General features: G+C 40.9%; 1 protein-coding gene and 1 long non-coding RNA gene across 8 annotated transcripts in view; one reads left to right on the plus strand and one right to left on the minus strand.

Moving 5' to 3' along the window:
- Nucleotides 1-20,043: 20,043 nt before the first annotated feature.
- On the minus strand, nucleotides 20,044-22,694 carry LOC112645507 (uncharacterized). The gene is made up of 2 exons (XR_003127104.3): nucleotides 22,435-22,694; nucleotides 20,044-20,243 (listed from the first exon to the last, which is right to left on the minus strand). It is a non-coding gene; the product is annotated as an uncharacterized LOC112645507 (long non-coding RNA).
- A 144-nt stretch (nucleotides 22,695-22,838) lies between these two features.
- HERC3 (HECT and RLD domain containing E3 ubiquitin protein ligase 3) overlaps nucleotides 22,839-26,718 on the plus strand; it is a 115,571-nt gene continuing 111,691 nt past the window's right edge. For 5 of the 7 annotated variants that reach the window (XR_007407714.1, XM_049104822.1, XM_049104824.1 and 2 more), the window contains exons 1-2: nucleotides 22,839-22,991; nucleotides 25,248-25,309. The gene's annotated coding sequence lies outside the window, so the exon portion shown is untranslated. The remainder of the gene's footprint in view (nucleotides 22,992-25,247; nucleotides 25,310-26,718) is intronic. The other 2 variants (XM_025424994.3, XM_049104818.1) reach the window with 1 other exon arrangement.

Raw genomic sequence — 26,718 nt, forward strand, 5'->3', positions numbered from 1 at the left:
AATTCTCTGGGTGACAAAACCATGTAAGCTTTATAAGCAAAATTAAATCTCACTCATTTCATGAACACAAGTAATAGCTAATTCAGGTAATAGCTAATTTAGGTAATTTCTTGAGAAGTCCTCAATATCATAAAAGAAACTTGTCATCTTCCTAAAAACGGTAAAAGGGAATGACTTTTAACCAACCCTTTGCCATATGGAAACCCCCATTGTAATAGCCAATCATTGTAAAGGTTAAACAACTTCCTTCTTTTCACTTTATAAGCTATCCTGTAACATCCTGTAACCTGAGCTTCATATTAATTTTAAATTTGAAAGCTCCCAGTTCTAGAACTGTTCTTGTATTCTCAATAAATTCTTACTAAACACTATTTATTGATCTGTTGGTTTTGATTTTGCTATTTCTGAATTTTTGACAGTGTTATGTGCTCAACTGAGACCCTCCAAAATTCACATGGTGAGGTCCTAATCCCTAGTGTACCTCAGAATGTGATGATTTCTGGAGATAGGATCTTTATAGAGGTAATTAGTTAAAATGAGGTGGAGTGGGGTCTCATCCAATATTATTAGTTTTTTTTTTTTTTTTTTTATAAAAAGAGGAAATTAGGACAGAGACATACAGAGGGAAGACCATATGAAGACAGGGAGAAGATGGTCATTTACGAGATAGGGAAAGAGACCTCAGAAGAAACCAACCCTGCTGATATCTTGATCTCAGACTTCTAACCTCCAGAATTATGAGAAAACAAAGTGCTATTGTTCAAGCCACCCAGTCTTTGTTATGGCAGCTCTAGTAAACTAACACAACTGGCTTTCAAATGTGGGCGGAAAGTGTTGTGAATTTTCAATTAGACATGCTCGGTTTAGATAATATAGTACCAAAAACTTAACCCCCAAAATAACCAATTTTGAAAATGTAGTTTTCCTGATAATACTAATTATACTCTACTAAGGAATAAGTACTCAGAAATTCAGGATGATGACCCTTGTTCAGTTGGTAGCAGTTAAAGAAATATATGTGGCCTTAAGCCATCATCTAACTAAAAAAAAATTTTTAAGATTTTATTTTTAAGTAATCTCTATACTCAATGTGGGGTTCCAACTCACAACCCTGAGATCAAGAGTTGCATGCTCTACCAACTGAGCCAGCCAGGTGCCCCTAAAAATTTATTTATCAATGTGTAAAATTAATATAAACGTAGGTTTTTTTTCCCCTTCATGAAGCCTATAAAGACCCATAAATGGGGAAATTTTTATCATAAATTCTACATTCAAAATAAAGTTGGTAATTTGATTCTGTTATCTGAAAAATCATATTCTGGAGATGCTTTCTCCTGGGTATGAGATGGAAAAAGTATGGGGCAAGACTGTATGGGGGGAAAAGAACAGGAAAGGCATTCACTAGATTTTAATCAAAACATTATTTGTTGAGTATTGCGTTTTACTAGAATGAAAGATATGTATATGTTATAAAAACTAATTAAGACTGCTTTTTGGTCACAAAGAGAAGCAGCTGGGTTTTAGCATTTGTGTGTATTCAAGATCAGTGTTCACTAGAAAAAGAGAATCCATGGCCATTTCAGAAGAAAATAAAAATGTAGCTTACTCATCAGTCATTAAAAACATTCTTTGTGTGCACACGGAGCATAAAGCTCATTAGGCTTATAATCTAGCTACTTCCAGTTTTTATAAAGCTTGGTCTCTTGATTAGATGCCATTTCTGGTTGAATAGTTTAAACCTGAAATTAGAAGTTTGTACTGCGTAACCATTTATTCTCACTGCCATCAGGCAGTATCATTAGGAGCACTTGACCATAGACTTCTGACTTCTGGAATTCTGGGATAGGATGATAGGATGTTGACCTAAAGAGGTCGGGGCTTACTTTCACCCCCACATCTTTGCACTTATTTGAAATCTAATTTTAACAACTCTGAGAATCTGGGAAAAAGAAAATCCTCCAGACAGATTTATTGAGATAGTCCTGAAGGACATTGTGCCGTAATCTGCCCTTTCCAAAACAAATCAGCAGGAAGAAAGAGAAAGAAATAATTTTAAAGGCCATCTGACTTGAAGCTGTTATAGCCTTTCCTAGCTGTCAGTAACATCCCTGTGATGTTCCAGAAAAGATGAAAACTTCAAGCTCTCCTTCCAAAAATGGGAGGATTTCAGAGTCTATTGCCAGAATCTGAAAAGACTTTCCACCATCCTGGAAGCAACACAGCAAAATTGAAAAGTGAAAATAGTTGAAGGACCATGTGCATTATGCTGCCAGAAACAGAACGATCCTTCCTATTTGAAAGCAGATATAAAGACCCTCCCTCGCCTTCTCTTCCTTCCATACCTCAGATGTGCAGGCACTCCCTTCTGAGGCAGCCAGATTGCAGGTTTCCCTATATCCACCTATCTCCACTCCCTGAATCCATCAGTATTCATCTGAGAATTGTAACTCCCCGAAAACAGGATCTAGGAAGGAACCAAGATGGCCTATTGTGTTATTGGATGTATAAATCCTACCACACCTCCAGCTCTAGAGTAATAGAGGGACAATGATAAGAAGAGTCCTTGTGGCAGCGCCCACTGAGGGTTGCAGGTTATGTATATTCCACCTTTTCAGAGTACTTAGGGCTCTGGAAAGTGAGGGGAAGTGGATATGCCATCTTATTCCTTCAGAGTTGCAGTAGATGAAATTCCTCTGGTGACCAGAAATGAGTCTCTGTCAGGATTTCTCAACCTTGGCACTATTGACATTTGGAGCCGGATAATTCTTTGTTGTGAGGTGCTGGCATATGTATGTTCAGCAATATCTCCGGATCTCTGAGAAATCTGGCTTCCACTTATTAAGTGCCAGTAGGCCTCTTCCCCCAAGTTATGACAACCAACAGTGTCTCCAGATAATGGTAAATGTCCTTTAGGGTAAAATCACTCCTGGTTGGGAACCTTTGGAAGAAATGATCAAAGACATAATTAATTGAAGAAAAGACTGTTGGGCAGAAAAAAATGACCTGGGTATAGAGATCAAAATGGATCACAGAGCTTTAGGTAAAACCTTTAATTGCTGATATTTACTGAGAGCTCATTATATGCGAGATACTGTGTTTTGTTTTGTTTTTTAAAGATTCTATTTATTCATTTGAGCAACAGAGAGAGTGCCCTAGCACAGAACAGGGGGAGAGGGAGAGGCAGAAGGAGAAGGAGAAGCAGACTCCCGATTGAACAGTGAGCCCAACATGGGGCTCGATCCCAGGACCCTGACACCATGACCTGAGCCAAAGGCAGATACTTAACCAACCAAGCCACCCAGGCACCCCTGCCAGATACTGTTCTAAGTGCTTCACTAAATTGTTGCATTTAACCTGGGGCCACCCTATGAGGTAGGTAATATTACCATCTCCATTTTATAAGTGAAGAAATGGAGACACCAAAAAATAAGGCAGGGGCCCACTTTTAAGTCAAATTGAATCAAACCTGATTCAGTCCCCTACAACTGGACTCCTGAGTCAGTTTTCTAATCCCGAATTGTAAATGTGTATACCTGTATAGCTCTTTGTACCCCAGGGCACTTTCCCGGTGGAGTTGTCTCTCCCCCTGATTCACCTGTATGCCATGATGCTTTCTTCCTGTGGGTTTCAACTTAGGCAGATGAAGAGTCTATTTTGATCACAACAGGTGGTACATTTGCAGCATTAGACCCAATGGCTGGGGCCTAGTATTCATCTTAATGCTTTACGACTAGAATCTGAAACACAGTTGACCCTTGAACGATGTGGGTTTGAACTACATTGGTTCACTTATACTTGGATTTTTTAGAAAAATACAGTACAGTAGTGTAAATCTATTTTCTTTTATGATTTTTTTCTCGTGATTTTCTTAATAATATTTTTTTCTATAGCTTACATTATTATAAGAGTAAGTATATAATATATGCATAAAACATAAAAAATATGTGTTAATCTACATGTTATTAGTAAGTCTTCCAGTCAACAGTAGGCTATTAGTATTTAAGTTTTGGAGAACTCAAAAGTTTTATGTGGATTTTTGGTTCTGGGAGAGATGGGTGCCCCTCATCTGCTCGTTGTTCAAAGGTCAGTCAATTGTACCCGGGTTGAGCCACAGGTTTACAGTGTGTTGACCTATACCCCTGGATTCTGCTGCCTCTGCTGCCTAAGCATTTCTCATAACCTGAATCCCATTCAGTTGGCTGAGACCTTGATCAATCTAGAAACACTGCCGCAGAAGTTGTTTTCATTTCCCCGAGCACCCTGGCAATATATGAGAACATACTCTGGATTTTGTTTCTAAGTAATCTCTACACCCAATGTGGAGGTGAACTCACTACCCTGAAATCAAGAGTCGCATGCTCTTCAGACTGAGCCAGCCAGGCGCCCCTGTGAGAATGTATTCTTAAGGCATTGCTTCCTTCATGGGATTGCAATAGGCAGAACTCTGACCCTCATCAAGCTTGAAATTACTATATCCCTTTGCTACACAGTATTTGGGGTTAAACCTGCCTCACCCTCAGAGGCAAACCCTATAATACAGCCAGGTCTCCTGGTCCTTGTCCTTCGTAGCCCAAACTTCCACCCACCTCCCCCAGGGCTTTCTCTTCAACTTCATGCATGACTTCTTCCCAGTTAAGGTAGGGACACACTTAGCCTTCTTGTTTTGTTTCTGGTGTTTTGTTTTAATATGTTATTTTGATCTTCCACAGAATTTATTCTGCTAGCAAAGTATTTGCTATAGTGCACTCGAGCAAAGCAGCTAAGTGATTTTACCTTTGCTAAGTGGCAAAGTCAGGACTTAAACCTAGATCATGAAACCATAGATCTTCAGGGTTTGAAAGGCTTTTAAAAGTCATCTAACCCAATGAAGTAAATGAAACTCAGCTATATTCGTAACATCTCTGCCAAATAGCCAGCCTGTGTTAAAATCTCTTCCCTCTCAGAGCAGATCAGTTCCATCTTTAACTATTCTGACAGTTAAATGAGTTAATCATTCTCACACTTTTCAACTCACTGAACAAAGTATTTCAGGGCCTAATATGAGCACCAGCAGGTACTATGTGGATATTGAGGTAATTTCTGGAAGTAACTGTAGTTAAAGATAGAAGGTGGAAAGTTCTGTAAGAGGGGTACTAATAAAGTGCTATGGAAACTGTCAGGCAGTTCTTCCTTCTACTGATCCAAAACCTACATACCTTACTGTATAGCTTCCAAAATTTGGTCTTAATGCTCTTCCTCTAGGCACCGAGAAACACATCATTCCTTTTCATTACAGCTAGTGTGACATCCTTTAGTTATTTATCACAAACTTCTTTCAGATCGCTTTTTCCTCCTCATTACTGCCCCCTAAACCCATTTCAGTTTCTCTGAAAGGAGGTCTCAGAAGCTGAACAGAACTCCATATGGACTGATCAGAAGAGAAGAGAGGTAGACTACCTTTTTCTCATTCTAGATAAGATAATTCTTATTATAGAACACATTAAAACTACATTTGCTGCTAAGTGACCATACTCATCACACCATTGTCTCAAATTGATCCTACTCTTAACTAAAACCCACTGTGCCTGACACTTAGAAGGTAGCGTTGTGGCTAGGACCCCACCTTTTATCCTATCAAAGAGGGTAAAATTGCTCATATGACAGACCACTTACTACTTAAAGTAGTACTCACAATTATTATATTTAATTGTGATAAAATATACATAAAACAAAATTTACCATTTTAAGCATTTATTTTATTTTTTTCCATTTTAACCATTTAAAAGTGTACAGTTCAGTAGCAGGAAATGTATTCATATTGTCGTGCAACTGTCACCACTACTCATCTTTAGAATTTTTTTGTCTTCCCAAATTGAAACTCTATCTATATCCATTAAGTACTAACTCCCTATTTCACCCTGGCAATGGCCATTACATTTTCTGTCTTCATGAGTTTGACCACAATAAGTACCTCATAAAATGGAATCATACAATATTTGTCTTTTTTTTTTTTTTTTTTTTTTTGTGGCTGGCTTATTTCACTTAACATCATGTGTCCAAAGCTCATCCATGTTATACCATGTGTCAGAATTTCCTTCATTTTGAAGGCTAAATCATATTCCATTGTACATATATATCACATTTTGTTTATCCAGTTATCCACTGATGGACACTTGAGCTACTTTTACTTTTTGGCTATTATAAATAGTGCTGCTATGAACATGGTGTACAAATATATTTTTGAGACCTTGGTTTCAACTCTTTTGGGTGTATACGCATAAGTGGAATCACTGGGTCATATGGAATTAATAGTTGTTTTTAATACTTCTAGAATATTTTTAAAAGACTTATTTATTTCTTTGAGAGACAGAGTGTGCGTGAGCAGGGGGAGGGGGAGAGAGAGAGGGAGAGAATCCCAAGCAGATACCCCACTGAGCACGGAGACGGACACAGGGCTTGATCTCACAACCCTGAGCTGAAATCAAGAGTTGAATGCTTGACTGAACCACCAAGGTGCCCCAACTTCCAGAATATTTTTTAAAATGTTTCACTTGGCTATCCTAGAGAATTTTTGTTTGTTTTTGTTTCACGTCTCACTTAGATAAGATATAAAACTTCAGGTCTGGATAAATTTAACTCAGTTTAAAGTCTCTCTAATCAAATTTGATTTTCAATGATAGCTGATGCCAATTTTGCAAAGCCTTGTTGGAGTAGGAAGGATACTGGATGCCAATTACCTGTTGAAAAGTATTGAAGTCTAGATACCTTTTGGCGGAAAACCAATGAAGATCCTTTTGTATAGGATTTCCCCTTTTCACACAATGAATAATCTGTATTCTAGTAGAGTTGGGACATGCAAATAGCATGTCAATGTGATTATGCTAAACACCATGTTGCCCTTAGAGTTTAAAAGCTGAATACTTATTTGGTCTCAATGTCATTTGAGGGCTCCTCTTTAGACTGTCTAATCTGACAAGCACCAACAGCAGACACCAGGTGATGTCACTTGCTCTCCTGTTTACTCCCCTGTCTACTAGAAGCCAGCAGTGTGAGGCTGCAGTGCCTTTAAGAGTCAAGTCTCTAAAACAATGGAATTTAGGAACTTCAAACAATAATAAGGAGCCCTCATCTACGTTGAGGTTCTTACAACTTATTCTTTCCCAAAGTACCAATCAGTATCAGACGTTCTTTACATAGAATATTCCATAAAAAAGTCCCTTGGCTCATTTATGTGGAAGGCTCATTTATGTGGAAGACATTAACTTATCACTGTCACTTTATGCATGAATTTGAAATGTGTATCTTTTTATTTTTAAAAAATATTTACTTATTTATTTTAGAGAGAGAATTCAAGCGGGGAGAGGGGCAGAGGGAGAGGGAAAGAGAGAGAATTCTTTTTTTTTTAAGATTTTATTTATTTATTCATGAGAGACACACAGAGAGAGAGAGGCAGAGACACAGGCAGAGGGAGAAGCAGGCTCCATGCAGGGAGGCCCATGTGGGGCTCGATCCAGGGTCTCCAGGATCACGTCCTGGGCTGCAGGCGGCGCTAAACAGCTGCGCCATCGGGGCTGCCCAAGAGAGAGAATTCTAAGCAGACTCCCCACTGAGTGTGGAGCCTGACTCTGGGCTCAATCTCACAACCCTGAGATCATCAGATGAGTCAAAACCAAGAGTTGGTCACTCAACCGAGCCATCCAGGTGCCCCCAAAACATGAATCTTTAAACTATGTATATCCCACATCCATTTAACATTTCATTTACATTTACTGAATCCCCTTTTATAAATGGTGAATCATCAGGATGTCACAGGATTGTCATCAAACCCAATTTGAGTAGTATTCATTGTGTCAGCCAGTGTGCTATGTGTTAGGTGTATACTGGTAGGCAAAGTTTAAACACAGACGCCCCCTCAAGGATCTTATACTCCTGATTTACGTTCTAAAACGTGTACCTCTTTCAATCTGCTTCACCTTAGTAAAGGGCATTGCCGTTTAACCAGCTGCTCCGGTCAGAAATTGAGGATTTTTCTTTGGTGTCCTCTCCCTCAAACTTTTTTTCTTCCTCCAAAATAGATCTTGGCGACATTTACTTCTCTTCATCTCTACTGCCTTGATCTCTACCCAAGCCACTATCATTTATAGCCTAGATTACTGTAATAGCCCTGGTAGTTTCCCACCTGGTCTTTCTAGCTCTGCTACTGCTCCCCCTCCTCCATCCCTTGCTATCTATTCATGAACCATTGATCTGTGTAAAGCCCCCCAGTGGCTTCTTACTGCACTTACAATAGAATTGAAACCCCTATAACTCGGCATGGTAAGTCCTTGGCTTTTCCTCCAAGCACTCTGCTGCCACTCTCCTCTGCCCACTCTGCTCCTGCTGCACTGGTGAGCTGGCAATTCTTTCAGTGCCTTGACAATGAGAAGCTCTTCTCAGCCTCAGAACTTTGACACATGCTGTTCCCTCTCCTGGGGATGCTCTTTCCCTGCCTAGCCACTCCTCACATCCTTAAGATTTAAGTTTCAATGTTTTATTTTCAGGGAAGGATTCCTTGATAACGCTGGGTAGGTCTCAGCATTAATGTGTGTGTGTGTGTGTGTGTTTCATCTCATTAAGACTTCTGCTTCTTTTTAGAGTATTTTTTTCCTTATTATTGTAAAAGCCTTTATCATTTGTAATACAGATATTTTCCCAGTAAGATGTTACCTTTTAACTTTTTTGGGGTTTCATTTTCTGCTTTAAGTTTCAAGTAATAAAGCCCATTATTCTTTTCCATTTTGTTTCTTTTTTTTAAAGATTTTATTTATTTATTCATGAGAAACAGAGAGAGACAGGCAGAGACACAGGCAGAGGGAGAAGCAGGCTCCTTGCAGGGAGCCCGATGTGGGACTCGATCCGAGGACCCCAGGATCACAAACTGAGTCAAAGGCAGACACTCAACCGCTGAGCCACCCAAGTGTCCTCCAATTTGTTTCTTGATATTAAGAGTCTTTTTCCTCTACAAAATTTTGTAACTAATCACTTTTTTTTCTCTCTGAAGCTTTTGTTATTTCTTAAAATTCTCTGGAATTTATTTTGCTATATGGTGTAAAGGAGGAATTTATCTTTTATTCCTTGAGTTGCTGGCCATGGCAATTTCTTTTCTCCTCCAAGGAGGAGGAACTGCTTTAGATTGATCCCAGAATCTGGGTTAGAGTCCCGCACTGGGCTCTTTGCAGGGAGCTTGCTTCTCCCTCTACCTATGGCTCTGTCTCTTTCATAAATAAATAAATAAAATCTTTAAAAATAAGTAAATAAAGATAAGAAAGGGCCTAAGCCTCAGCAATCAGACAACAAATAGAAATATAAAAGCATCCAAATCGTCAAGGAAGAAGTCAAACTTTCACTCTTTGCAGATGATATGATACTCCAAGTAGAAAACCAACCCCCAAAAATCTCACCAAAAAACTGCTAGAACCAAAATACATGAATTAGCAAAGTCACTGGATATAAAATCAATGTACAGAAACATGTTGCATTTCTATATACCAATAATGAAGAAGCAGAAAAGAAATAAAAGAATTAATCATATTTATAATTGCACCAAAACCCATAAGATACCTATGAATAAACCTAACCAAAGAGGTAAAAGATCTGCACTCTGAAAACTATAGAACACTTATGAGATTAAAGAAGACACAAAGAAATGGAAAAACATTCCATGCTCATGGCTTAGAAAAACAGATATTGTTAAAATGTCTATACTACCCAAAGCATCTACACTTTCAGTGCAATCCCTATCAAAATAATACTAGCACTTTTTACAGAGCTAGAACAAACAACTCCAAAATTTATATGGAACCAGAAAATACTCTAAATAGTCAAAGAAATGTTGAAAAAGGAAAACCAAAGCTGAAGACATCACAATTCCTGACTTCAAGCTCTATTATAAAACTGTAATCATCAAGACAGTTTGGTACTGGCACAAAAACAGACACAGAGATCAATGGAACAGAATAGAGAACCCAGAAATGGACCTACAATTATATGGTCAACTAATCTTCAACAAATCAGGAAAGAATATCCAATGGAAACATGACAGTCTCTTCAACAAATGGTGTTGGGAAAACTGGACAGCCACATGCAGAAGATGAGACTGGACCAATTTCTTATATCATACACAAAAATAAAATCAAAATAGATGAAAGACCTAAATGTGAGACAGGATTCCATCAAAATCCCAGAGAACATAGCAGCAACCCTTTTGACCTTAGTCGTAGCATTATCTTACTAGATATATCTGTGGAAGCGAGGGAAACAAAAGCAAAAATGAACTATTGGGATTTCATCAAAATAAAAAGTTTCTGTAGTGAAGGAAACAATCAACAAAAATAAAATGCAACCTACAGAATGGGAGAAGATATTTGCAAATGACACATCTGATAGAGTTAGTATCTAAAATATACATAAAAACTTATGAAAGTCAACACCCCACAACCAAATAATTCAGTTAAGAAAGGGGCAGAAAGGGCAGCCCTGGTGGCTCAGCGGTTTAGCGCTGCCTTCAGCCCAGGGTGCGATCCTGGAGACCCAGGATCGAGTCCCACATCGGGCTCCCTGCATGGAGCCTGCTTCTCCCTCTGCCTGTGTCTCTGCCTCTCTCTCTCTCTCTCTCTCTCTCTCTCTCTCCCTCTCTCTGTGTCTCTCATGAATAAATAAAATCTTAAAAAGAAAGAAAGGGGCAGAAGACATGAATAGACATTTTTCTAAAGAAGACATCCAGATGGCTAAGAGACACATGGAAAGATGTTTAACATCACTCAACATCAGGGAAATACAAATCAAAACCACGATTAGATACCACATCACATTTGTCAGAATGGCTAAAATTCACAACACTGGAAACAACAGGTGTTGGTGAGGATGCAGAGAAAGGGGAACCCTCTTGCCCTGCTGATGGGAATGCAAACTGGTGCAGTCACTCTGGAGAACAGTCTGGAGGTTCCTCAAAAAGTTAAAAATAGAACTACCCTACAACCCTGTTAATTGTACTACTACATATTTATCCAAAAGATACAAAAATATAGATTCAAAGGAAACATGCACCCAGATGTTTATTTATAGCAGCATTATTAACAATAGCCAAACTATGGAGAGAGCCCAAATGTCCACTGACTGATCAAATGGATAAAGAAGATGTGGTTTATATATATACAAAAGAATATTACTCAGTCTTCAAAAAGGAATGAAATCTTGCCATTTGCAATGATGTGGATGGAACTACAGTGTATTATGTTAAGCAAAATAAGTCAGTCAGAGAAAGACAAATACCATATGATTTTACTCATATATGGAATTTAATAAACAGAACAGATAAACATAGAGGAAGGGAAGGAAAAATAAAATAAGGTAAAAACAGAGAGGGAGGCAAACCATGAGACTCTTAATGATAGAGAACAAACTGAGAGTTGCTGGAGAGGGGGTGAGTGGAGGGACAGGCTAAATGGGTGTTGGGCATTAAAGAAGGGCATTTATTGTGATGTACTGGGTGTTAAATGTGATGAATCATTATATTCTACTCCTGAAACTAATACTACACTATATGTTAACTAATTTGAATTTAAATAAAATCTTGGAGAAAAAAATAAACATAAGAAAGGGTTATTTCTTGGTCAAAGTAGTTTCTTCTATTCACATAACTATAGGAATAGTGAATTTTATAGATTCAAAGGACTTTAGACACAATCAGTTACAACTTTTCCTTTTTCAAATGATAACTTAGAAGTAAAGGAAGCAATGCAACAGGCAAATTCTTGAACACAGATTAATTCTTTGCACCAGTACTTGATGAAGATCAGCTAATTTCTAACCATTGTCCTTGGGTGTTTCCAAAGTGAATCAAGCATAAATATTCTTTAAATATTTTAGTAGAAATGTAAATAGTTTGATGGAAGAGAAAGTGTTCTCTTGTATAGCCAGAATGAGAAATAGAAAATGGGAAGGACCAGATCTGAGTTCTGAAACAATATTAGAATGTCTTCTTATATGATAATTATTGTCATCAATAATAATAGTGATAAAAGATGCACCTATTGATCTTATAATGTATGTGATGTATAATGCATAAGAAATAGTCCCTTCCCTGAAGGAGTTTTTAATATGGCTCATATGCTAAAGAAGGTAAATAGAAGAAAGGGAAAGAAGAGTTAACATTTATTATGTGGTGTATGCTGAGCATTTTAAGTGTATTATTATTATATTGAACTCTCAGAACAATCCTATGATGAGTATAAATATTATCGATTTTATAACAAGGAAACAGAGGCATGGGAAGGGAAAATGACTTCTCTAAGACCATATAGTATGAAAGTGGTGGAGACACACAAATTGCATGTGATCAGTGCTAGGGGCATCATCTTCACAAAAAGTGCCACAGGAAGTCAAATTGTGAGTTGGACCTGTTGAGATGGTTTCATGGAAAAGGTGGGTCTTATGTCAGACTCTAGTATAATGGGAGAATTTTGGAGGTGAGAGGAGGTATGATCTCGGTTTACATACATAGGGGGACATTAGGATCAGTTCGACAGGAGTGAACAATGCTGGGTCAAAGTATAGTAGGGTCAGGGTTTTGGCCATTCAAGATATGACAAATATTCATCAAAACTTTGTTCATATCTAGAATGGCCAAGGAATTGGGAGAGAGGCTGAGTCAAGAGAGCCAGTTAGGGAAATGTTGAAGTAGTATAAGGGTATAGATAAGGACCAAAACTAGGGTTGAAGAAGAGGTAATGCAGTGTGGTAAGCTGAATAATGATCCCCCAAAGATGTCTGCATTCTAATCTCTGAAACCTATAAATATGTTCTCTTATATGGTAAAAGGGACTTTGAAGATGTGATTAAGGATCTTGAGATGAGGAGATTATCCTGGATTATCCAGCTGTACCCAGTGTAATTATAAGGAGTTTATAAGAGAGAGGCAAGAGGGTCAAAATTAGGAGAAGGTGATGCTAGTTTGGAAATAGAGATTGGAATGATGTAGCCATGAGCTAAGGAATGTAGGCAGCTTCTAGAAGCTGGGAGAGGTAAGGAACATATTTTCCTCTGGAGCTTCCAGAAGTAATCAGCTTTACCAACACATCGATTTTATCTCCATAAGACTCACTTAGGACTTCTGACCTCTAAAATATAAATGAATAAATTTGCTTTAAGCCACTATTTTGTGTTAATTTGTTACAGCAGAAACAGGAAACTAATACATAGAGGAAGAGAAAGATTTGAAAGACATTATAAAGGAAAAATGATAGTATTTGATGATTGACTGAATGAGGGGAGAAGAATTGAGGACCAAAGTAATTCTAAGATTCTGAATCTAGGTTATGAAGGCAATGGAAGGGGAATGAATTTCTGGGGGAAAGATGAGTTTAATTTTATATATTTTGCTTGGGTTCTAGGGAAGGCATCCAAAATCAGGTTTACCTTCTATGAAGCTTTAATATGGAGATTTCAGGAAGAGGTCCTTAGGATCAAAATGCAACTCCTCCCATTGCACAATGATGCATATATAATTTTGATCAGTTATATCAGTTAGAGATGAAGTCACCTCATTTAAAATTCTCTTCTAGTAGAGAATAGCCAAATATTAAGCCTTATTGAATTTTAAGACAGATCAGCTTCATTGATTCTTAGATCTGGTAAGTAGTTAAGGCAAAGATTCATAATGAAGAGGAAGAGGAGGACATAGATCCATCTCTAGATGGAAAGAGTCCATAAATATTCTTAGAATGGTATTTATAATTACATGAGCAAATGCACCATTTTTGTGGAGACAAGGTGTAATGCTATCAGATTCTTGAAAGGATAGAAGATAGAAAAATGAAAGTTTTGAATCACGCCATAGTGGCTGGGGTACCAGAGGGGGGAGGAGGAAGAGTGAAGGAGAAAAAGAAGCAGAAAGCGTGACACATGGAAACCCCAGTCATTTTTTTGCTGTAGCTTGGTACCACTGATTCCCACTCCTCTTTTCCCATACTAGACCCATACATAGGTCAGGGCTTTTTGTGTTTTTAGAACCCGTTTGCAAAGAAGCTGCAGAGTTCATTCAGTTAAGAGTTCTTTTATTTGCTGACAATGTGTTCTTTTAAAAATTCTGTTTTGGTGTTTTACCAAATATTTCATCTATATTTCTCAAAGGACTTTTCTCAATATTCCAAATATTATCTCCATAAAGTGGATATTAAAATTAACTTAATATATCATTATCATTGGCACTCTCTTCAAAGAATAGATGAGGCATAGAAAGCTTAGGGAGGGGAGCCCGGGTGGCTCAGGGGTTTAGCGCTGCCTTCCGCCGAGGTTGTGATCTTGGAGACCCGGGATCGAGTCCCACGTCGGGCTCCCTGCATGGAGCCTGCTTCTCCCTGTGCCTGTGTCTCTGCCTCTTTTTCTGTCTCATGAATAAGTAAATAAAATCTTTAAAAGAAAAGAAAGCTTAGGGAGCTTGTAATTAACAGCAACTATTTATTTTCAGTGACATAAATCATTGAGTTGCTTAGTTGATCTCCTAAGTGAAATATTTCTGTGGTTAAATTTAACATCTATCTCATGTACTAAGAGAGCTTTCTCGATGTAGCTTAGATTCAGCATAGTCAAGTCCACTGAATGATTCAGAGGCTGACCTGGGATTAGAATTTTTTCCCTAAAAATCCTTTAAAAAAGATTTTATTTATTTATTATGAGAGACACACAGAGTGAGGCAGAGACATAGGCAGAGGGAGAAGCAGGCCCTGCCTGGGGAGCCGGATGTGGGACTCAATCCCAGGACCCCAGGATCATGACCCGAGCCGAAGGCCAATGCTCAACCACTGAGCTGCCCAGCTGTCCCTTTGATGGAGTTTTCTACAGATATGATTGATTTTCATGGGTCCTCTCCACAGACATTAAGTTTCACTTTAACATCCAAAGTCTTACTTTATGGGATAAACAAAATAAATTTAAATATTTTCCACCCTATACTTTATAGTCATTCACAAAGGGGACCTGCTCTGCTGTAAGATCAAGGAAAATATGATGATTTGTCTTTGCAATGACCAGGATTTCAAGGTCAAGTCCTGTATATGTGCAATCTTACATAATTCATAGTTTCTGAATGAAACTAATATGGAACTCTGGTTTTACTGATACTATTACAAAATATCAGATGGAGAAAGATACTTTGTAAAGTGGATTTGGCTAACCTATGTTTGCTTGCAAGAGGAGGTCCACTATTTGTTGGAAAGATCTAGCCAGGGACTCTAACTCCCCATATATCTTGACTAAGAGTAGACTGCTTGGAAATGCCATTCTTTTTGATTGAGTTGACACTTTGGGAAAAACACACATGGAGTTCTCAGAGAAAGGGAACTGTGGGCTAAGATGCCAGATCAGCCAGTCAATCCTGGCAATCAGCCTGGTCACAGGTGTCACCGCTAGACTTTGTTAAAAGCCTATCATAGGGGAATCACTGGGTGGCTCGGCGGTTTGGCATCTGCCTTTGACCCAGGGCACGATCCTGGAGTCCCGGGATTGAGTCCCGCGTCGGGCTCCCGGCATGGAGCCTGCTTCTCCCTCTGCCTGTGTCTCTGCCTCTCTCTCTCTATCATGAATAAATAAAATCTTAAAAAAAAAAAAAAAAGCCTATCATAGATGCTTTCTGTAGCAATGTACTTACCTCTGTTCCTCAACCCTGGTGGCTTAAAAACAACAGAAATGTATTATCTCACAATTCTGGAGGCTGAATTCCAAAATCAATGTGTTGGCAGTTTGGTTCCTTCTGGAGGCTCTGAGGGAGAATCTACTTTCTATGCCTCCTTGCTTCTCGTGGTTACCTGGCATTCCTCAGCTGGCAGACACCTATCACTCTAACCTCTGTTTTCACATGGTGTTTTCCTTGTATGTCTCTGTGTGTTCACATGGCCTTTTTATAACGACATCGGTTATTAGATTTAGGACCTTCCTAATTCCCTATATGGCCAATAATCTCATTTTAATGAAATCAGTTACATCTGTAAAGACCCTATTCCAAATAGTTCACATTCTGAAGTTCCAAGTAGACATGGATTTTGGGGGAAACTATTTAACTCATGACACCTTCCAAGCCATTTACCCTCAGTACAGGATAGATCAGCACAATTCATTAGAACATGTTAATAAGGCCCAGCGTACATGTTTCATTCCAGGTACTGGGTAGGTTGTTCTGACTGGTTCTAGGCTGATAGCTATATATCTACATTGAAATTTTATCCAGTTAATCAAGAAAGGAACCAGGCAAGAACGTGGATGTAATCCACTCTTGAAGGGTACAAAAGAACTCAAAGTACATGCTTATCTGATGGTTGGTCTGTAAGGTCATTTTCTTCTGTAAAGCCTAGGACATACTGGTACACATAATAAGGTGATTGATGGTAAAAGTGATTATTGGACCACAATGGCTATTACAAGCCGTGACACTACTTTTTTTTTTTTTTTTTTGAGAGGTGGACAATAAAATACCTTCTCTGGCTGCCATTCTATTGATGGATGAAATAAATTCTGACACTTGTCTGCTTTTTTTTTTTTTTTTAAGATTTATTTATTCATTTGAGTGGGGAGGGAAGATGGAGAGGGTGTGAGAGAACCGTAAGCAGGCTCCATGCTCAGTGTAAGCCTGACACCAAGCTCAGTCTCACGATCCTAAGATCATGACCTGAGCTAAAATCAAGAATCTGCTGCTTAAGTGACTGAGCCACCCAGGCACCCTACTTTGTCTGCTTTTTGTTTGCTATGGAACTTGGTGAACCATCAACTGATTGTTATTGGTATGTGCATTGCGAATAAGAATATGATTAACAACAGTCTGAGTTTGTACAGAACTTCCTTCCTGGAATCTTTTATTTTTGGCAGGTGTGTGGGAAGATTGAGGAGTCACACGACATGAAGCAATTTCAGCAAAGGACCAACAACCCTAATCATACAGTTTTATGCATTTAGGTAATTTTTGATATGAATGTTTAGAAACATCACTTAAAGCTAATTTTCAGATATGTGCCACATGGCTTTTTATTTCACTAGAATTTTTTTGTTTTATTTTTATGTTTATATCCCACATATTCTAGTCAAGACATAAGGTGACTGATACAATTAATACAGTAAAAATGAGAAAATGAAAACCAAACCTAAACAACCCCATTATTGGTAAGGGGGTTGAACAAGGGATACTTAGACATTGTGGGTGTATTTCGATGATGCCATTTTTTGTTAGGGAATTTTGGCAATACACTATAAAGCCTGAAGGGTCTCTAATCTGTCTGACCTAGCAATTATTCTCTTAGGGATTTATCTGAGGGAAATAATCAAGGATGAAGGCAAATATTTAGTTATATTCACTATGTGTAGCTATGTCGCACTATTATTTATAATGGTAAAGAATGGAAAATAAACACAATAAGAAACTGGTTAAATTACAGTATATCCATTTTGTAGATAAATGTAATTTACATGCAACTTAAAATGATGTTGTAGAATAGTATTTAGTTCTATTGAAGATGTTAAATATATTCTTAAATTCAGAAAGCATCATGTAAAATGTATAAAATGAGCTACTTTTAGAAATGTGTATGCATGCATGGGAAAAGGACAAAATATTAAGAACTAAGAATGCGTGGTAAATGGACTGATCATTTAAAATTTCTTTTTTCTTATATGTATTTTACATATCTTATGTATTGAATATTTGTTACCTTTGTCAAGAGAAAAGCAAGTTTGTTTTTCTTTAAGTTGGTAAAATGAATACAACAGGAAAATGTCATATGAAAGTTAAAATGAACCTAGAAATGAGGTTACTCCTCAAAATGTATGCAATAAGATTCTGTGCAGATGGGACATACATTTTATTCCAGGCTTTCAAAAGCCAATGGAAAGAGGGAAACAGAAATAGTCATAGTATCCATAAGATAGGATACTATAGAGTCTTAAATATCTCTAAGGTAAGAACAACTTGTAAGTCAACAATTTTAAAGTGAATAGAATGGCTGATTTCCCTGGGCTTTTACAACTACATGTAGGATGAAGACATACGCTGAAGACCAATGGAAAGTTAAGTACCAGTTATCAGTTCCCTTTTCTATAAAGGGTAACCATAAAGTTGGGAAACACAAACAATTTTATTTTTTTTACAGATTTATATTATTTTATGTTACATTATGTATCAACTTTACAGATAGAACCCCTCTGATTACTTGCTTCTTCTGCAGTATGCTAAAAATAAATTATTTATTTATTTTTAAAGATTTTATTTATTTGAGAGAGAGCGAGCTTGAGCACTAGCTGGGGAGTGAGGCAGAGAAAGAGGAAGAGGGAGAAGCAGACTCCCCACTGAGGATGGAAGCCCCATGTGGGATCATGACCTGAGCTGAAGGCAGAAGCTTAACCTACTGAGTCACCTAGGCACCCCGAGATTTATTTAGTAAAAGTGAGAGAAGTCAACTGAGACAACATATTGAAGATGCTTCTGCTAGGATTGAGGAAAATGTATTACTGCACCACACTGATTGCAACACAAACTATACATCGGTAGAAGGGATAACGCACTTAGCATGCCAGGTAATGTCATGGAACGTATCATATAACATAATGGTAAAGCAAGAAACCATTTATTATGCATATTCACCTGAGTTTCCTGAATTTATGGTCAAGTTATAAAGCTGTCTAATGTTGTTTTATGCACACCCCTTTGTAATTCCATAGGGTCACTTTAGCCTTTCTAGGATATAATAAAATTCCTTAAGTTTCATTTGACCTAGATTTAATCTTTAACTTCAAAGAAAAGGGGTTTTTCATTTTGATGATTTTATTTTGATTTGACACAAGTGAACTTCTGGAGAATTTGGTTCTTTGCTTCGAGAAGGGTAAAGTTGCCTGAGTTTTGGCAGTTAAAATATGTGCACACTCTGCAGCTACAGAGAAACAGACATGCTCTTTGCTGTATTTCCCCAAGGACTTGTTTTGTCAGTGCAGTCATAGTGGTGGGTTGGATGGCACTTCTAGGGTACAAGTTTGGGGACCTTGTGAGAAGAGAAATTTTCATGAAAGATGTCACTTCCTAAAGACATTATTGCATGCATCTTCAGGGACACAGCAAAGCTCATTCCAAAGGCTTTCTTAGGAAATGTTCAACCATCCAATCTTTTTAACCTATATGATACTACTGAGGTTCTTATATTTAAGGTGGTTGTGCTTTATCCAAATAGATTGATTTTTACAAATGCAGAACTAATTTATGAATAGTTTTAAGAAACACAAAAATAGTCATAAAGGCTGTAAGCTCTTTGTAAGCAGGAATAATGCTTCTTGTCCAGCAATACATATAGAAGACATTGGCTAAAAATTTAATAATTATTTGATTGATGGCAATAATGATTTACCATGGTTTTCTCCTTCCAAGTTATTTTTCACATTAATAAATCAATGCCGTGTGTTATAGGACAGTTTTCAATAAGCTTAGATAATTCAGCCTGGGCAAATATATAGGCTCTTGGGTAAACTGTATTAAAGAACAAAAAATAGTGAAAACATGTAAAAAAAGGACGCCTGGGTGGCTCAGCGGTTAAGCGTCTGCCTTCCGGCTCAGGGTGTGATGGTGGAGTCCTGAGGATGGAGTCCCACATCGGGCTCCCCACATGGAGCCGGCTTCTCCCTCTGCCTATGTCTCTGTTTCTCTCTCTGTGTGTGTCTCTCATGAATAAATAAATAAAATCTTTTTAAAAAAATGTAAAAAATGTTTTACAACCAATTTTTCCTTTGAATATTGACTAGATGGACAAAATGAGTATTTGGGGCACGGGGCTGAGAAACACCTTTGTTGTTAGGTAGCTTTACAGGGTGTGCATGAATTACCTGTCAAATAATCAGTACTTTCCTTTCCCAGAGGTGAAGATACTTAATTCTTCAAAAGTATACCTGAAAGACAGAGTGTTGTGGCCAACCTGTGTTGTCCCCACAAGTTTGCTGTCTCTAAGTTTGCCAAGTTCATGTTTGTCTGCCGGGCAAGTAAGTTAAACACAGAAAACAATGATCATTGAACAGTATTCCTACTGTATTGAGAATTTCTTTCAATTTGAAATAGGCATATGCATTTCAAGAAGTGAGCTATAAACAAGGGGGCAAATGGGTATCTGTTCAGATGGAAGCACAGCAGCACTGGGTATCATCCCGTTGTCACTGGGATTCCTCATCTGTCCAGCATTAGAGCTGGTCCACACGATCCCTTCTGCCTGTCAAAGGTTACAGTTACAATTTATCACATCTCTTATTATTTATTTTTTGTTTTCCAATATTTTTTAATGTTTTTTAAACAGAGAAGTTGGAAGTAATGTACAATGAACACCCATCTACCTACCATGTAGAGTCTATAACACGTTGGTATACTGGATTGGTCACATGTATATCCAGCTATCCATCCCTCTATCCATCCTTCAATCTTTTAGAACGTACATTTCAAAAGAAGTCGCAGATATTAGTATACTTCCTCCTAAATACCTCAGTGTGTATAGCATTAACTGGAGGTCAATTTTGCTTACAGTTGTCTTTTGGGTTAAATCTTTTATTTTTAAAAATATTTTATTTATTTGAGAGAGAACAAAGAGGAAGGGCAGAGGCAGACTCCCCACGGAGCAGGAAGCCCAGCGATGTGATGTGGGACTCCATCCCAGGACCTTGGGATCACGACCTGAGCTGAAGGCAGACATCCAACTGACTGAGCCACCCAGGCACCCTAGGTTAAATCTTTAATCTTTAACATGAATGTTTTTCTTTCCTAACATTTATCATGGTTAGCAACTATGTACTTTTTGGTATGTATATTTGGTTGATGTTTGCCTCTCCCTTTAAGGCAACAAGGGACTATGCCATTTTGCTTACCAAGATAGCCACAGGAGCTAGTATTCCAGTAGATGTTCAGTATACTGTATATTTGTTGGGTAACATATAAAAAGCCAGAAAGAAATAGATAAAGGATGAAGCTATAGAAATGCTAAGAGAAATAAACTATGGCCTCTCAAGCCAGTCTAAATGTCTGTTATTATGACTGTTGTTTCTGTTGGGCCATTTAAAGCCATTTTGGTAAATGGAGCAGGACATGATTGCTAAGGAAATTGGCACTGTATGTTGGTTCAATTAAGAAAATAAAATGAAGTACTCTGAGGATCTTCACTGATTGTTCTACATATAAGTAAGTTCCTAGGGTTCTGGATGTCTATTTGGTAAGGAAGCTTACGGTATCTCAGGTTGTAATTTAGACATACATACATCCTATCCTCCCTCCAGGCTTGAGTCTTTGATAACCAACTTTTTCCTCAAGATGAAATTTCATATGAAAAACACTTAAGCCATGGGCAAATATATTGACCTAAATGCTGATTGATTACAAACCTCACATTTCGTACTTGAAGATAGGATCTCCCTCTCTCCTCAGCCATGGGGAACCTCCCTTCCTACCCTGACTCCTCTTGGCTATTCTCCTCGCTCCTTTTTGTGATACCATCTCTAAATTGGGATTATGTCTTTGTGAGATATCTAGACTTTGGTGAAACCGCATAATGGATTCTTGTTAATCTTGTCTCCAGTGTTTTTGAGGGTGTCCAGTGTGGAATTTTCTTAGGTGACCTTAGCTACCCGATCATTTGAGATTTTGCTTTTCTTATCTTTCTTGCCTCAGGAGCATTTGACAACTGGCTTTATATCATTGAGCGTCCAGAGGCCAGACAACAATGACCCATCCTCAGGATACATCACTCCTCAAAACTTTTTTTTTTTTTTTTGGGGGGGGGGGGGAGGATTTGGTCGATCTGTTAGATTTCCAGAACAGGTAATTGCAGATTTGACCTCATGTGAATGTCCTTGGGAAGAATCTGACCTCAAAGGACCTTTCCAGTTCACATGACAGGTTACAGAAATTTATCCGTTCTTTTTGAGTTAGTGTTCTGCTCCTGTGCTTCAAATGTAAGGATGTGTGTGTGTGTGTGTGTGTGTGTGTATGGGGGGGGGCGCAGACACACGAAGTCATCTTTGTGAGAATGGTTTCTTCAAAAGGACAAGAACCAGGGGGACTCTGAAAGCACTGTGACCTTGGGGAGGAGGAGAAAGCTCCTAGATTCGGTGCCAGGGCCAGTAGGGGAGGGCAAACTTCTTTATCCGGGAAAGCAGCCACACGGTGTCCTTCAGATGATGGGACTGAAGACCCGCTCAGTGGCTGCCTTCCTGCGCTCCAGCGCCGCCCTCCAGCCGCCAGCCCTCCCGGCCGCCGCAGCGCCTCTCCGCCCGCCCGGCCCCGGTCTCCAGGGGGGCCCTCCGCGCCCAGCCGCTCGCCCACCGCGCAGCCCGCTTCGGCCGCGCCGCCTCCAGTCCTCGGAAGAGGGATGAGCCCGAGGACTCCGCCACCGGGCAGCGAAACGCTCCGTAACTCACCGTCAGGCGTCACCCTCTAGATGTTCCTCCCACGCTCACGGCTTTGGGTCACCCCTGCATCAACCCGAAGAGCCAGAACCCGAAAACCACCGAGCGCGGAGCCGCCCCGCGCTTCCCCGCCGGCGACGGGCGGTCCGGCTGCGGCGCCCCCGCCCCCACCCCCGCCCCGCGTCTCGCCGCCGGGCCCGGCCGACTCCCCGCCGACTCCCGGCCGCGCCGCGGGGCCCTCGCGGGGCGCGCGGGTCCCGTCCCCGCGGGCCGCCCCCGCCCCCGCCCCCGCCCCCCGCCCGGGCCTGGGCCTCTCTCCGCCCGCCTCCCGCTCGCAGCCCGCGCCGCCCCGCCTCCCGCCCCGCCGCGGCTGCCATTGGTGCCCGTCCGCCCCGGGAGCGCGCCCATTGGCCGGGCGCGGAGTCACTCGCCGGCGCATTCCGCCGCCCGCAGGCTTGCGGGGAAACTTCCTTATTATTGTGACGCCGAATCGGAGAAACCCCGAGCGGGGCCGGAGGGGCTGTCACGGGCGGGATCCCGGGCGGCGCGCTGTGCTCGCGGTCGCCGAGGTACGCGGCTCGGGGCCGGGCTTCCGGGGAGGGCGCGCCGCGTTCCGCGGGCTCGGCTGTCGGCGCGCGGCTCCCGGAGGGGCGGCTGCGGCTGCGGCTGCGGGGCGCTCCCCGCGGCGACGCGGAGCCGGGCGCGCGGGCAGGTCGGGTCGGGTCGGGGCGCGGCGCGGCGCGGGCGGCGGGGTGGCCGCGGCCGGGCGCGCCGGCCTCGGTTCTCGGGGCTTGCGCTCCGACCGACAGAGCCCCCGCGCCCGGGAAGGCCGGAAGCAGCCGTGAGAATGGGAGCGCCCCCCGCCCCAGGTCGGCTGCGTGCGGCCCCGGAGGGATTGCGACGCAGCAAGTCCCGGGGAGGACCCTCCCCTTCCTCCTCGCCGGTCCCGCTTTGCATTCCGGGGCTGCGGGGCCAGCCTCGCGGTGAGGGGCCGCGGGAGCCGGCGGGGCCTCGGCGGCCGCGAGGAGTTGGCTCGGGGGGCGCCGCGCCCGGCACCCCCCGCCCCGCGGAGGCCGTGCCGGCTCGCCTCGCCCGGGGGCGCCTGCGGGGCGGGGCGGGGCCGGGGACGGTGTGTGTGGACACGTGCGTGTGTGTGCGGGCGCGCAAGTGCGGAGCGGGCGCGGGCGCGGGGGGCCGGAGGCACCTGGAGCCGCTCGCGGACGTGTGCAGTGGGCCGGGCCGGGCCGGGCGGGGCGGGGCGGGGCCGCTGACGGAGCCGGGCGCGGGCGCGGGGCAGCCGGGGAGCGGCCCCCGAAGCCGCTGGATGCGCCCGGGCATCCGGGGAACGTGTCTTTGAACTTTGCTTTTGGCCTGTTCGCGGCTTGGGCGCTGTTGTCGGGTTACCTTGTACTTCAGCTTTTAAATCCTGCCCATTAGGAAGGAAGTACCTTGAATTCACAGCCGGGCAAAGCCTTTCAGGATGTGCTCGCATTCGTTACACGCGGAATGCCTGGGGATAGACGATTCGAGAGCCCTCTTCCATTTTTGTGTGTCTTCTGGCTCCTTCCACAAATAGGAAGCTATTTCTAGAACCTTTCATTTGATGATCTGATAACATCAAGAGAGCTGATTTTTAACTCCAGACCGAGAAGAAGAGAGACAAGTGAAACGAGGATTGGCAGCCTCTTTAAATGCAGTGACTCTGGAGAGAGATGCCTTGTTTCAGTAGGCAGATTGCTGTGAAGCTCGCTCCCTCTCTCTCTTTTGTACTTTATTTTACTCTGGGGGCAGGGGAATGGCATTATTAATCAGAAAAGGGGAGTAATGTGTTTAACCTCCTTTGAAAGCAAAGCAGATGAATTACACATTATTGTCTTGACCACACTAGAGGCTAGGAACCTTCTGGAGAGCGTATGCAGGAATCAAGGAGGAAGGCTTGAAGCCTCTTTGGCAAAATGCCTCCTTTGGCATGTAAAAAAGAAACAGTTGATTAGCATACAGTTTTACTTGTTCTGTAAGTAGAAGTAGTTGGGTTTTTATTTTTGAAAAAAGAAACAGAGATTCTAAAATGTTCCAAATGGTGTGGGGAGTCGTCGGTTATAGCATTTCATTCTGAGTAACAAATTTAAATCTCTTTAAGATTTGCATAATAATTAAAAACATCTTTGAAAACTTGAGAGTTGAACTCCTCTTGGAGGTACGAGATAGTTTTGCTGCAGTTTCAGAAATAAAAGTAATGTTCCTCCAAGTTGATTGGGATTTTCTACCGAAGAAGATAGAAACGGTTATGATGGTAATATATTAAAATTATGAAGGACTTTTGAGAGACTTAACCGTGCCTCTCCGATAGTCTCATCTTGTTTTGCATGAAAGAGGATGTGGTGATGACAGGAATGAAAGAGAAAGTCTTCAGAACACAGTTCTGGCAAAATAAGCTATGATGTGTGCAGTACATGGAAACCATGGAGGAAGATAGACAAAATGGAATTATTTTTCGAACTTCTTTCTTTTTTAACCTAAATGGGAGATAGAAAAATCATTTTATTTTTCCTTTATATCTACTGCAAATGCCAGTCATTTTTAAAGGTGGTATCTGTGTCTCAAGTTCCCTTTTAGAGGCGACATCTTTGAGGTTGGTTAGAGGTTATCTTATTGGTATTTAACCAGACTCCTGTGTGGAGATGCAGTGTTTGGGGAATATTCAAGCTGCATGATAGGAAGGTTCTTATTTTTCAGAAGTTTACTTCTCGTTTTCTTTTCAGTAACGTGACAGCACTTTGCGGCACTGTGCTAATAATGGTAATTCTGATTTCTTTAACTTTCAGGTCTGTGAGGGGAGGGAAAACCATTCTGGCATCTACTCCAAATGCCAAGGGTGTGACCTGCGGTGAGTTACCTTATTTCTCTGAATCCAGTTTCCTCATCTTGTACATGGAGATAATATCACAGTTATCTGGGATAACTCACAGAATTGACAGGATTAAATAAAATGAACTATGTAAAGAACTCCCGTGCCGCCTAGAAAGAAAGGGACCTTAACAAATCCTTAGTGACTTCCCTCTGCTGTGATGTAGTGAAGAGAACAAGGTGAGCCCAGGAAGTAGGAGACCTAGTTTTTGGTCTCTGCTTCAACAACTTACTTCTCAGAGGACCGAAGTTACTTGGCCTCGGAAGGCTTCAGCTGCCATTAAAATGAGGTTAGGAGTGTAAGCCTCTTGCCTAGAGGTTGGATCAAATGGACTTTTAAGGTCTTTTTAATAAGATTATCCTTTTGATGATATAACTCTGCTCTCTTTAGAAATTTACTGCCTTTGGAAATAGTACTTACTGGTGTCAGGGGCATATATTTCCATGTTTGAACCAGTAAGTGGATTAATATTATTATAACTCAGGATGGATATGGGGGGGAAGTCTGGTTATCTGTTGAGATTGTTTCGCTCACCTCTCCCCAGGTCTCTGGCTAACATAGGTTCTGTTTGCCTATAAACGTCACCAGTGATTCAGCTAATATAAGCTCACTAACCGTGGGCAGTTTTCTTTAAACATTTATTTTCAAAATTGGTGAAGGGGTGGAACTGACTTCATTCTGTTTGAGAGATGGTATTGTGTCATGTTTAAGAGCATGGACTTTGGAATCTAGATGAGATTTGAACCCTGCCTTTCGCACTTACTAAGTTTCCATTTCAACTATTTATTTACATGTAGTGTCTTGGGCACTTAACCTAAGCCTTGAAGTTATTGTAAAGGGCAAACTACATATCTATGTAAGGTTTTTAGCAAGACTCAGACACATCGTGGGCTTGCAGTAATAGTAACTTTTCTTTATTTAGCGAGTATTTATTGAGGTTTGACTGTGTGGCAGAGACTTCTCTAAGGTTAGGGAAATGAACAAAAGAGGCTTAGTCCTTCCCTCACAGAGTTTACATTCCTGAATTCCTGCATGCTGGCAATATTGAGAAACACCACCGTTTAATGACAGCTTCAATCGTAGAAAGCATTCTACTTTCAGATCTGCTAAAACGTGGTGAGAGGAGGGTGCATTTTAGAATGGAGGAAAAATATTATTATTTTTTTGTTACTGCACAAGGAATGTTTCTCTAGCGTTACCTAGAAAACAAAACAGTTAACAAGCTTAAGTTTCAGGAGTGCTGGTTTTCCCTGATTTGGGTTCAGTTCACTAGGCACTTACCAACCGTCTGCTGTGCTCCTGCACTGTGCTGAAAACTAGAGACACAGTTGAGTGAAACCTATCCCTGCCATGGAGAGGCTCCCAGCCTTTGCATGGGTAGAGGATTG

Source organism: Canis lupus, chromosome 32, assembly GCF_003254725.2.
Source record: "Canis lupus dingo isolate Sandy chromosome 32, ASM325472v2, whole genome shotgun sequence".
Taxonomy (NCBI): Eukaryota; Metazoa; Chordata; class Mammalia; order Carnivora; family Canidae; genus Canis; species Canis lupus.